At 40.7% G+C, this 12,051-nt stretch overlaps 1 protein-coding gene across 1 annotated transcript in view; it reads right to left on the reverse strand.

Moving 5' to 3' along the window:
• The window catches only part of Tiam2 (TIAM Rac1 associated GEF 2), a 129,537-nt gene extending 128,140 nt beyond the window's left edge, over positions 1-1,397 (reverse strand). Inside the window, exon 1 of the mRNA XM_033763161.1 lies at positions 1,297-1,397. The gene's annotated coding sequence lies outside the window, so the exon portion shown is untranslated. The remainder of the gene's footprint in view (positions 1-1,296) is intronic.
• Between the last annotated feature and the right edge of the window lie 10,654 nt (positions 1,398-12,051).

Below are 12,051 nucleotides of genomic sequence, written 5' to 3' on the forward strand. Positions count from 1 at the left end.
TGAAAATAAATCTAGATATTAGGTTCTTCCTTACAACACCTCTCCAAAGCTAAGTGGATATTCCTTTTGAATATCTAAATGTAGATGATTTTTTTTAAAAGTCAATAAAAGGTCAGTAATAATCAAAATTTCTACCTCTAATATATATATTTGCAAATATGCCTAGAGACATTAGACAATGTCCTGTTCATATATGAAATATATGTTAGACTTGTTAATTCTGTGAGATAATAATTCACATTTTTAAAAACTATTAAATAGACAACTGAATCCTTACCAAGCAGTTTACATAAAGAGCTGCATTTAACTATTAAACACATACATTCAAATCAAAAAGGATCTGCTGCGCACTTACCACCATTCTGGGCTCTGGAAATAGCCAGTGAACCAGATGGACAAGTTCCCTACCCTGTGGAGCTTGTGCGCCCATGGGAAGTAGAGATGGATACAGAACTATGCAAAGGAAAAGACTACGAGGGAAGGCAAGCACTTTGCAGAGAGCTGAGACAGGATGATGCAGCAGCTGTCAGCCTTTGGATGGCAGAGGCAGGATGGTGAGCGGCAGTCCCTCGAACTGACACCCAAAAGGCACAACACAGCCAAACAGAGATGGGGCAAACTGCTGCCTGAAAGTTTCTCCTTCCTAAGTGCTTCAGCAACACAAGAATGAGCCCCAGAACCTGTAAACTTTCACAGCTGGTAACCCACTGGGAGCCATTCCAAACACCGCCTGGGAACTGTGAGCCTTTCCCACATTTGTGTTTACCGGCAACCCCAATCCATCTAATGGGAAAAGACCTCCATTGCAGTGAGAGAACATTAAGGTCAGTCTTACCTGATCTTAATAGTTCCTTAATGTCCTTTTCTGATAAACTTACCTGATCTTACAACTCCATCTAGAAAGTACACACTCCAGATGTGCTCATGCATGAGGTCCTATTTGGTCTGGAGTTTAAGTCTGTATTCAATCACTATCTGACATTCCAGGGATGGAAATCAGAACTCCCTGCACTGCATCTTCTCCATCTGAGGTCCCAGACGCTTGGCCTGACAGCTACCCACATTGAAGGATCATACAGAAGAGTATAGTGCATTTGTAATAAACTGCTCAGAATTGGAGACCGGTGAACTGCAGGATCCTCAATTACAGCACTGAGAAATCTACTTAGGCTTTCCCCACCCAGATCCTTGAACAAAAAGCAGTTAACAGCTACATGGGAATGTGTGGATTTAGCAGAGATACACACTGAAACTAACTTCTACAATCTTTAAGATATCAGAGTGACTCAAACTCACCCGAACAGGAAGTGTGGATGTAAGACACTCAATGTGATCTTTCAGTCATGCATTCAGAGTGAGCTGGCTGAAGGGTATCTTTGTCACTCAGCCACACAGCCCTGGCAAAAGAAAACAAAAACACAAGAGGTAGTAAGAAACAATTTATCAAACTGGAAATTTAAAATTAAAGTTCAATTTCTCAGCATTTTGCTATCTCTTAGAATTGATACAAAACAGGAGAATCAGGGGCCAGGGATTTAGCTCAGCGGTTAGGTGGCCTGCCTTGCAAGTGCAAGGACCTGAGTTCGATCCCCGGTACCAAAAAAAAGGAGAATCAATAAATCAATCAGCTCTAGTGATATAGACCTGTGATCCTAGCATTCTGGGAGACTGAGGCAGGAGGACTGTAAGTTCATTGTCAGTGTGGGCAATTTAGTGACTTAGTAAGATCCTGTCTCAAAATAAATAATTAGGGATATAGCTCAATGTGAAGGCCCTGGGTTCAATGGGTGGGGTCATGGATTAAACAATAAACTATGAAGAAAATAGAGGATCTTCTTCTAACACCCTCACTTGTGAAGCAGACTTACTGCTTCATTCTGTAACTTCACATGGCTAAGCCACTTTATAGACACAGAGAAAGGAGAGAGGACGGAGGGAAGGGCAGAGCAAGAGTGAGGGGACGAATACTAGAGACAGGTGATAGACAACGGATGTTCAGGCAGGCAGGGTGGGCCGAGTGTGACCAAGCCACTAACCCAGGAGCCAGCGACAAATGTGAATGCTTAAGAAAGTCTCTGCTCTCACTGGGAATCGGGAAAAGTAGTCAAAAACAAATAGAGGGAGAAAATATGAAAAAAAAAAATATATCCCAGAGACACACAAAGCAGAGAGGTGAGTAAGGAGATGATAAAGAGTGACAAAGAGCTAATTTAAATTGGAAGTGGCTCTTTGAGATGGCCACTGGGTCTGAGTTAGGAAATGGTCCTGTGGACAGGAGGACAGGCCGAGGGCCTGGTAAACGGAGCACATCTTGAGCCCGCATCGTGGGTTGGGAAGCAGAATCCAAATGCAAGTGAGTAGGGTCAAAGGGTAGGGAAAACAGGCAATTCAATTACTATCAAACAGGTAATTTCTAGGTCTTTTCCTATTATAGACAGTAATACCCTCTTTATGTGTTTGATATGCTCCCCAGGGACGTAGTAAAATGCCTAAGCCCATCAATGAACATACCAGAAAGTACTTCCTTTTTTATTATTCAAAATGTGAAGCACTGCCTTCAGAGAGACTTCCCTCCCCCCACTCCCACAGGGGGCTGCACCCAGGGCCTCATGCATGCCAGCACGAGCACTAAGCTATACCCAGCCCATTTATTCATTTATTTTTTTAAATGTATCTATTTATTGGTAGCAGGGATTGAACTCTGGACCTTGTGCTTGCGAAGCAGGCAGCAGCACCACTGAGCTAAATCCCGGCCCCCTTTTATTTTATGTTTGAGACAGGGTCTTGGCTAAATTAACCAGGCTGGCCTCAAACTTGAGATCTTCCTGCCTTAGTCATGTGGCTGGGATTACTGTCATGCACCACCATGCCTGACTGAGACTTCTTTTTGTAAGCCATGGTATCACCTCTTAGATGTACACAAAATACAGGTGACACACCCCTCATCCAAAATGCTCGGGATCAGGATTGTTTCAGATTTTTGAGGTTTTTAGATAATGGAATATTTGTATAGACTTTTTCCAATTACTATGTATAGCTGCAAGATCTAAATCTCTAAACTTCTTGAATGTCAACATGACATTCAAAATTTCAGATTTCAGAGCATTTCAGATTTCCAACTAGGGTGCCTGCTCTTTCCACATTATTGTAGCAATGATGTGCTGTGGAAAGAACACAGACTTTGGGACCAACAGAGAGAGATTAGTGTTTGAACCCCTAGCTTCCACATGACCACCTGAGCGAGCTCAATCTGTTTAGATTGTCTGAATCTCTGGCTTCTTCAACTATAAAGTGGAAATGGTATTATCCATCTTTGAGCATTATTCTAAGTACTCAGTGAGACAATGCATGAAAAGTACCTAAAGTGACTAAAACATGGGAAGTATTCAGAGCAGCAATAAACCACTGCAAGACTTTCACTGTAAACAATTGAAACCGGGAAGCGTTTATCACAATGATTCTTGTTACAGAACTACATCTATATAACTAGGCTTATGAAGACAACAATTTTCACTTATAGGGTCATTTAAAACCAATCCAATTCCCTCACTCCAGGGAATGTACAGTTGCAAGAGATAGCCTGATTGGCCCAAAATGACAAAATTAGTTCAGAGAAACATTATGAAACTCTGATCTATTTAGTCAAGAATGTCCGCTTTATGGAATAAATCTCATATTGACATGAAATTTAATTCATTTTGTCATTATCCTAGTATGGGTACAAATATTTTAAACAGGAACAACAACAACAAAAAAAACTGAACCAAGCTTGCTGAACACTGACCATTTTTTAAAACTAAGAACTGTCCTTTTACTGATGGTCTTAGTTGGATATTTACTAACCAAAATACTATAATATAGACGATCTGCCAAATTATCTGATGATAATCTTATGCCTCAAGCATGTTACCATGTGACAGCTACACATTCATTCCAGATGCCTTTCTGTTTCATGAAGGTTGTGCTTTCCTATTTTCCATGCTTTCGCACACACTATTCTCTTCTGGGAAGGCTTCCCTGGAGAACTCCTCCTTACGCTTCACGACTTGACTTAAGGGCCACCTCTTCTAGCAGTCTTCCCTGGTTACCTTTATTTCCCCAAACGCATCCCTCCCTCCCTCCTCCTCCTCTCCACAATAGCTAATCGCCTTTCAATTATTTACTTTTCATGTTTTTCTCTTTTGCTGTGATTTCTAAACGCTTTTAAAAGCAAAAGATTCGTTTTGATCTTTTTTCCCAGTGTTTAGCACCAGTGTAGGGGAAGTGGGAAGGGTAGGGGAAAGGAAATAAAGGAAAAGAAGAAAAACATGAGAAAATGGAAATAAAGTATTTGTAAATAGGGGTGGGAGGGGGGGTGAAGTGTGGGCAGGGGAATGGGGAAAAAATGAGAACCAAGACCTGTCACATAAAGGTACAAGATCCCAATGATGAATGTAACTGTACTATATACCTAAAATATACCAATAAACTCAATGAGGGGGGAAAAAAAAGAAGAAGCAGGGTCTGTCAGAGAGGTGGACACTGGGGGCGGGGTCTGGCTTGCTCTCCCTCTTCTCCTCTCTTCTCTCTCTGCTTCCTACTCCCCATGCTGTGAGCAATTCCCCTCTGCCAAGTCACCTACTTTGGCGTCAGCTGACTATGAACTGAAACCTCTACAAACTTTGAGCCAAAATAAACCTCTCCTCCTTTAAGTTGTGGGCATCAGGTACAGTATCTCAGTGACAAAAAAGTGACTGAGACAACTATTTGTTCATTTTGGATTGGAACTATTTTAGGCTGGATTACACAATGTTTAAACTGAAAATACATTGACTTCAACTCTGCACATTTTGCAACTGAAAAAGTGTGACTCTCCCTCAAAATGAGATTTGCCACAAGAATGAAAAGAACTAAAAGTAAAGTTCACATCTCCAGTGATGTTACCAGTGACAAATCAGTGGTAGCCAGAGAACTCTTCTGTGAATCCAGTGTCCCCTTCACAGCCCTTTCCACATTCCTTATGAACTCCAGCATCACATGTACAACTAACTTTCATCTTGTTGGACCACCACCCAGTCTTCAGCAATTGGATATTCTCTCAACAGTGTGGATGGGGATTAGCTGCCAATTAAGGCCATGTCTTAAGGAAAATTAGCAATGAGACCAATATGACAACATCTCATGACCACAGATTTTAATAGAATTTAACATTAAATCTGTAAGATTCAAGGCAATACTAGGTAAACTATATTGGCAATGAAACTCCAACAATTCTGTTTTTAGTCATACAGAGAACACACTTGTATGTATTATAGCACATAGGTACTGTGTTTGCACGAAGTAGTCAATGCACATTCGTCTCACCCTTTCCAGTATGATAACAAGCCATCCTGGAGACCCAGAGCAGCTTGCTTGTAGCCATGAAGTCATATTAGTAACATGAATAAATCTTTTCTCTTCCCTTGCGTTTTCTTTTTAACATGAAAAGTAGATTTTTTTAGTGCTCAAGATTCTGTCTTCAAGTCTGCACTCAAAGCTGAATACAATCTGTACTTATTGCGACATCAAAGTATTAAAATTAAATTTTAAAAGAGGGGAGCCCATCTCTAAAGACATGTTATCACATCTATCAATCTAGAAGCCTACTGTCATATCCTGGACTGAGCTCAGAGTTCATAAAACTTGAACTGCTGGGTGATTTAGCAGGGGAGCCTGAAACACTAAACAGTGGTCAACAATGGTCAATAGCAAAGTGCTGGAAAAGAGAAACTTGTGCCTTTAAAATGTGCTCTCCACTTCCATCCAACCCCCAACCATGTAAAGAGAATGCAATGCTGAGAGGTTTCCCTCCCAAATTCATACCTTCAAGTTATAGCCTCTCCATGATTACTACTCTGAACAAAAAAATACATTAAAGTTGCTGGGTTTACTTTAGCCTTTTATCAGCAAGGCAGCTTATCAATTCAACAGAGTCACTTGATGTTTGGAGTCAAACAACACAGTATATGGGATATTCTCCAGGCCTGGTAGGGAGAAACACGACTCTGGTCTCCATTAACCCCTCAATGACCCTGGTTTGTTCAGTATGACTGAGTCCCTCCAAGAGCTCCATTCATAGGTGGACGGCGACTTCATTTCTCAGTCCCCCTGGACCCTTAAGAGATTTCAGGGACATAATGAACAAGCCACTCCGTGACTCATTCCCAGGCATTAGGTAAGACTACATCAAGATGCAGCACATGCCTGCAATGACAGTCCTCACCAGTCTCGCCCACCAACACTGGCGCACTGTCTCCACACAAAGCGTCCGTGGAATCAGATGCTGCCCCCCAACAAAGCAAAACTATAGAGTCGCCCAGCAGTCTACAGAGTCAGAGAAGCTGCCATTCATGACAGAGATGACTAATTACAATGAAAATAGTCTGTCTATCCTTCCCATCTGTACACATTGAGCACAGTGTTGACTGCTTACTATAAATCAACTTACAATAAGGTCCTTGTTATTTATAAAATGGTTCACCTGAAACATTGAAAAAAAAAAAATAAAGAATCAAAGCACCACTGGAGGCAGAACAAGGTGGATCCATCTGGTCCACTATATTCCCCTTGTCAGAAGTCACATCAGCCAGTTTGGCTTCTATTCAGAACACGTCTTGCCCTGGATTCCCACAAGGGTTCATGAATCCAGTGATAAAAGCCAAGGATGCAAAAGTCAGTACCTTCTGGCCTCAGTACCTATGGTTGGGGTATTTAATTAAATTTAACTGAAGAAGTATTTCTTTACTTACTCTTATTGCTGTGTGGGGAACTAAGAAGCTGAATTACTATTCTGCACAGGCTGTACCTAGTAGTCCACTGCTCATGTCTGCTACCACCCTGGATTATGATCCAGCAGGGTCAGATGCTGAGAAAGTGGCCCTGGCTCAGTCTTCAACCTGACTCAAATGATAAATAACAATACCCATACAATAAAAATCACCAACATTTAGTGTCCTTGGTAGATCAGAATGAACCTCTCCCCACTAGGACCATATTAATATTTTCTGGCAATTCTACAAGTTCTTTGACACCCCTCCTAAGGGAGTGCTTTCTCTCCTTGAATCTGCTTCAGCCTTCAGCCATAGCATAACACTAAAGGATTCCCACAATCAGAAAATACCACCTGGTTTTCTGGGCCACTTGCCATGAAGCCCTGCGGCTTCCTATCTGGCACCATATGGTTTCTTCCATCCCCATGTCCACTTGTCACCTAACACCATATTTTCCAGCATGTGAGAAGCTACTTCTAAGAACTCTATCCCATCCTTTGCAAAGATAGAACAAATTGATTTAGCACTGGTGTCTGAATTCCAGCCTCTGGTCACAGGGATAACCTCTATCCACTAGACTGACAACGCAATGGACAACAGGGAACTTTCTTTATTAGACCAATGCAGTAATTCCTTGGCACTTCAGAATGGACCATGGCATTAATGTCCCTCACCCCAAATCACACACACTTAGTTTTAGGGGGAGATTATGTCATATTTACAACACATCCTACCCTTAAAGCAACACACTAGACCTATGAAAGACAGAGATAAGGTGACAATGCTCTTGTGCATAGATACCTGAAACTGCATGGGGCCAGGAAAATACCTGGTGCGCACAGCAGTCAACACCTATCTCCCTCTTCTTCCCTCCTGAAAAGTCACCCTTTTGCCAATTTCTACTTCTTTTTCTAGACCTGTTGATATTCAGAACTAACCCATCATCATTCCTGGCATCTGTTCAAAGACAGAAGAAAGGAAGAATAAAAATCACATGCAAATATAACAAGATACTTGTGTTGAAAAGGAAGGAATACGAGCAGGGCCTCTTGATTATGTTATTTCACATCCCTCACCACTCTACCATTTCAATTTCCCCAGTACAAGCTCTAAGCCCAGTAAGCCTTTCTTTGTAGTGGGCAAGCCACTCCCCTTTAACAACTAACAGAACTACTGAAGAGAACGCTATGGATTCACTCATTACAAGAACCTCTTATATTTGTAGAATATCTTTTTAAACTCATTTTTTATCAAGCAAATTTGCTCCTTTTCAGCACTGAAGAAGCATAAAGGTAAAAGAAGTGTGTAATGAAACCAAATGAAGACTTTGCTGAATAACCACCAAATAGTACCACAAAAGTTTATTAAAGAGAACTTTAGCAACAGAACAAAGCGTAAGCAGAAGCTATCCTATAGTAGCAGTTCAGGAGCCCCTTTAGCAAAAGTCAAGAAGAAAAACATGGAGAGCATCTGTTGACCTTAAAGCAAGGAAAATATGTGTCATTTGAAAGGCTGAGCACTGGAAAATGTAGGTATAAAACAAATTCATCAACACGATTGTGTCAGGAATTATATTTAAACCTGTGACAGGTTCTGAGCCATCTCTACACCTTCACGAGTTAAACAGCCCTCAACAAATCCTCATGGAATAAGTGGTTCCCATGAAACTGAAGTCATTGAGCAAAGCGAAAGGATACAAGTGTCTGCCTGGGCTCTTCAAGGAGGGTACCTAGAAGGTAACCAGGGACCTTTAGCTTGGTCTCAGAGCTTAGTTGATTTAGCCTGAGCCAGAAACATTCTCCAAAGGATAACTTCATCTCATTCTAAGTCTCAACACAACCTTTTGCATTAGCTTTTTACTGCTGTACAAATACCTGAGAATAACAACTTAAAGGAGGGAAGCTTTACTTCAGCCTCACAGTTTCAAACAGGTAAGTCCACACTTACTTGGCTCCATTGCTTTAGGCCTTCAGCAAAGCAAAAACATCATGGCAGAGGGGATAGCAAAGGAAAGATGCTCACTTCATGGCGGCCAAGAAGCAGACAGAAAGGGAAAGAGCCTGCGAAAAAGCTGGGGACCATATTTAGTCCCCTAGCTCATACCCCTATGATCCACATCCTTCAAGAAGGCCCCACTTAAGTTTTACTAACTCCCAACAATGCCATCAAATTATGATCTCATAAATGGATTAATCCACTGATGAACTGAGAGCCCCTGCGACCACGATCACCTTCCAAAAGCCCCATCTCTGAACACGTGAGACTTCTGGGGGACATTTTAGACCCAAAACTATAACAGAGGTAGCATGGTACAGAAAAGAAACTTGTGGCTTTTTTCCTCCCCAGAGTATGAATTTATAATAAATTCACCTATGATTCCTTTCACAATGTCTTGAAATTAAGTAGCTATTGAATGACTAAACAGGAGAATGAATACGGCCCACCCACAGCCTAGACAGAGAGGACTTGAGTTTATCCCAGGGAAGGCCCATTTCAAAAGAGCTTCACCTACCCTCAGGTTCATCCCAAGGCAGAAAATGCTGTCAGAGTCTAAAACATTATTTCAGATGTTGATCTGTAGTAACATACTACACAGTACTTTAATCTCACTCTAACATAAAAGAGGGCATGCTTGACACTTGAAGAGGCCATGGTGTTTCTAAATAAACTTTTTCCAAGTCAAATAAAAACAAAACTGCTGCTTATATACTTATTTGTAAAATGTATTGTTATTTCTGAAAATGAAGACTCTGTCAATTTTATAATAAAATTTTTTATAAACACTCTTCATCCACATTTTAATGTCCTCCCATTAACAAATAGTACACATAAAATAAAGAGGTACCAGCTCACAGAGCAGGACCTTGCGATACTTGTGTCAATGGTACAGAAATCATAGATAAGGTTTTGAGTAATACTAACAAGCACAAAACTGATAGCCACGGGACAGATGATGTCTTCCTGGAAGGTGAGAAAAACATTTGACAGCAGCCTACTTTGCTTTTGATTCAGCAATTAATTTTCTAGGAAGATGCACATGTCACAGCCCCTGGGTTACACCGCTGCTCTTGTCTCATTCTACCTTTGTGAACAAATCAAAATGACCCAAAAAGTAAACAGACATCAGGAACTTTTTGCACAAAGCCAATGCCAGGATCAACTTAAAAGACCCCATTCTGTGCATCTGAATTTCCACCTGTTTTGTCTGTGGCTGATAAATAAATCATTTCACATCTAGAAGCAAGTAGGTCCTAATTAACAGAAAAGTGCTATGCTAGACACTGAATGCCTCACACGAGAACAAATCAAGCAGTGCTCCATTTATCAAAGGGTTTAGAACCAGTAGGGGTGAAAAGACAACGAAGACAATTCATAAATTCTATAAAGAAGTAAGATAAACTGGCCATCTGGGATGGGAGCAAGTTGGTGCTATAAAGAAAGATGCCAGAAACTGTTTCTGGTTTCATAAAAAGAAAAATACCAAAAAAGAAAAGAAAAGAAAAATCCATGGAATCTATCTGAAAGAGAGCTTTTCAGTAGCAATGATAAAAATCATCAGGTAAAACATGACAGAGAAATAGTTTAGATTAGCTTACATATGAACACGCAATACATCTAAAGGAGACATCCACTTCTGTATCATAATAAACTCCAGAACTTTAAAAATAAGAAAGTTCCAGAGGATACACAGAATCCATTTCCAAAGAGATATAAAAATCATCAGGTAAAACATGACAGAGAAATAGTTTAGATTAGCTTACATATGAACACGCAATCCATCTAAAGGAGACATCCACTTCTGTATCATAATAAACTCCATAATAAACTTTAAAAATAAGAAAGTTCCAGAGGATACACAGAATCCATTTCCAAAGAGATCAAGAGAGATACTGTACCCAATAAATGACAGCAGGCAAAAACCAAGAAAGATTGCCAAGGACTGATGCCCAGAGGCCTGTGTGGGGGATCCGAGTGCAGAGAGCACTTCCTATGGGACAGAATTCAGACCAGGGTGAGACAATGTCAGCCTGGGCAGAGCCAGTCTCACTGGCTGACCTCGACTTAAGCAATGCATCCAACTTGGACATGATGAACAGGGCAGGCCCCGCTTGCTCATAAGGAGAATGTCAGGGATAAAGGATTCAGTCACACCGAGATCAGGCCTAAATGTCTGTTACACACAGACACTGTAAAACAGTTTGTGAAAAAATATTTCTCTAGGCATAGAGTAAGTGGTGAATGGTACGTTTAAGGGGAAAATGTGCTTTGAGAAATCTGTAGAATCAGGCATAGAGATTGCTATGTTTTGATATCTACAGTAACATTTAAAAATATTTTCATAATACTCTAAAATTAATAGTAATTAAATTAAGAGGGGCATGGAATCCTCCTCCAATTCCAGGCAAGCATGAGAGCCTTCGGAGTGGGCAAGATATTATAGATCTTTCTCTGAGCTTAGCCTGCAACTAAGGAGTGCTATTCTCTCAAAATAAAAAATTATCCATCACTAGCCAGAGTACTAGGAGTCTGCAGGATAAAGCGCTTCCCACTGTCCTTCAGGTCCAATGTACAATATACTGTGGGGATGTTGAGAAATTAGTATAAAGTATGGCAAATTTAAATGTAAACTTTGTGAGATAAAAAGAATTCAAGGGAAATTATGAATTTCAAACATTCAGTAGCAGAAATGTAAAGGGATTTTACTCACATTGTACTTTTAGGGTTTTTCATGATACGGTCAACCATTCAACAATCTATCCTCCCCTTCTTTAAATTCTAACCCAGAAAATCCACATCAACACAATGCAAATGATCATTACTAGACCCAAGTTATCCCCAAATGAAAGTAATCACAGAATTTGCTTCTACTGGAAGCATTTCGGACTTTTAATTCTAATTACTTCAGCATGGGTTTTTTGTTTGTTTTGGTTTTTTTGACTCAGGGCCTTGCTATGTAGTTCAAACTGGCTTTGTACTCACTATGTGGCCCAAGATGGCCTTAAATTTGCAGCAACCCTCCTGCCTCAGCCTCCTAAGTGCTGGGACTGCAGGCGTGCACCACCATGCCCAGCCTACTTCAGCATGAAATTAACAATATACTTCCCATAGGTATTTTATTACCTGCTGTTTCATGAACATGAATAACTCAATCTCAATTAGAAAAGGGTCGTAGATGGCAAGGGGCACGGGAAGAAGACGGTGACTTTCGGCACACAGGATGCATCATCACAGGGATGTAGTCTAGGAACATCATTTGATCCAC

This window comes from Fukomys damarensis, unplaced genomic scaffold, assembly GCF_012274545.1.
Source record: "Fukomys damarensis isolate Sample0158 unplaced genomic scaffold, DMR_v1.0_HiC HiC_scaffold_14, whole genome shotgun sequence".
Classification (NCBI taxonomy): domain Eukaryota; kingdom Metazoa; phylum Chordata; class Mammalia; order Rodentia; family Bathyergidae; genus Fukomys; species Fukomys damarensis.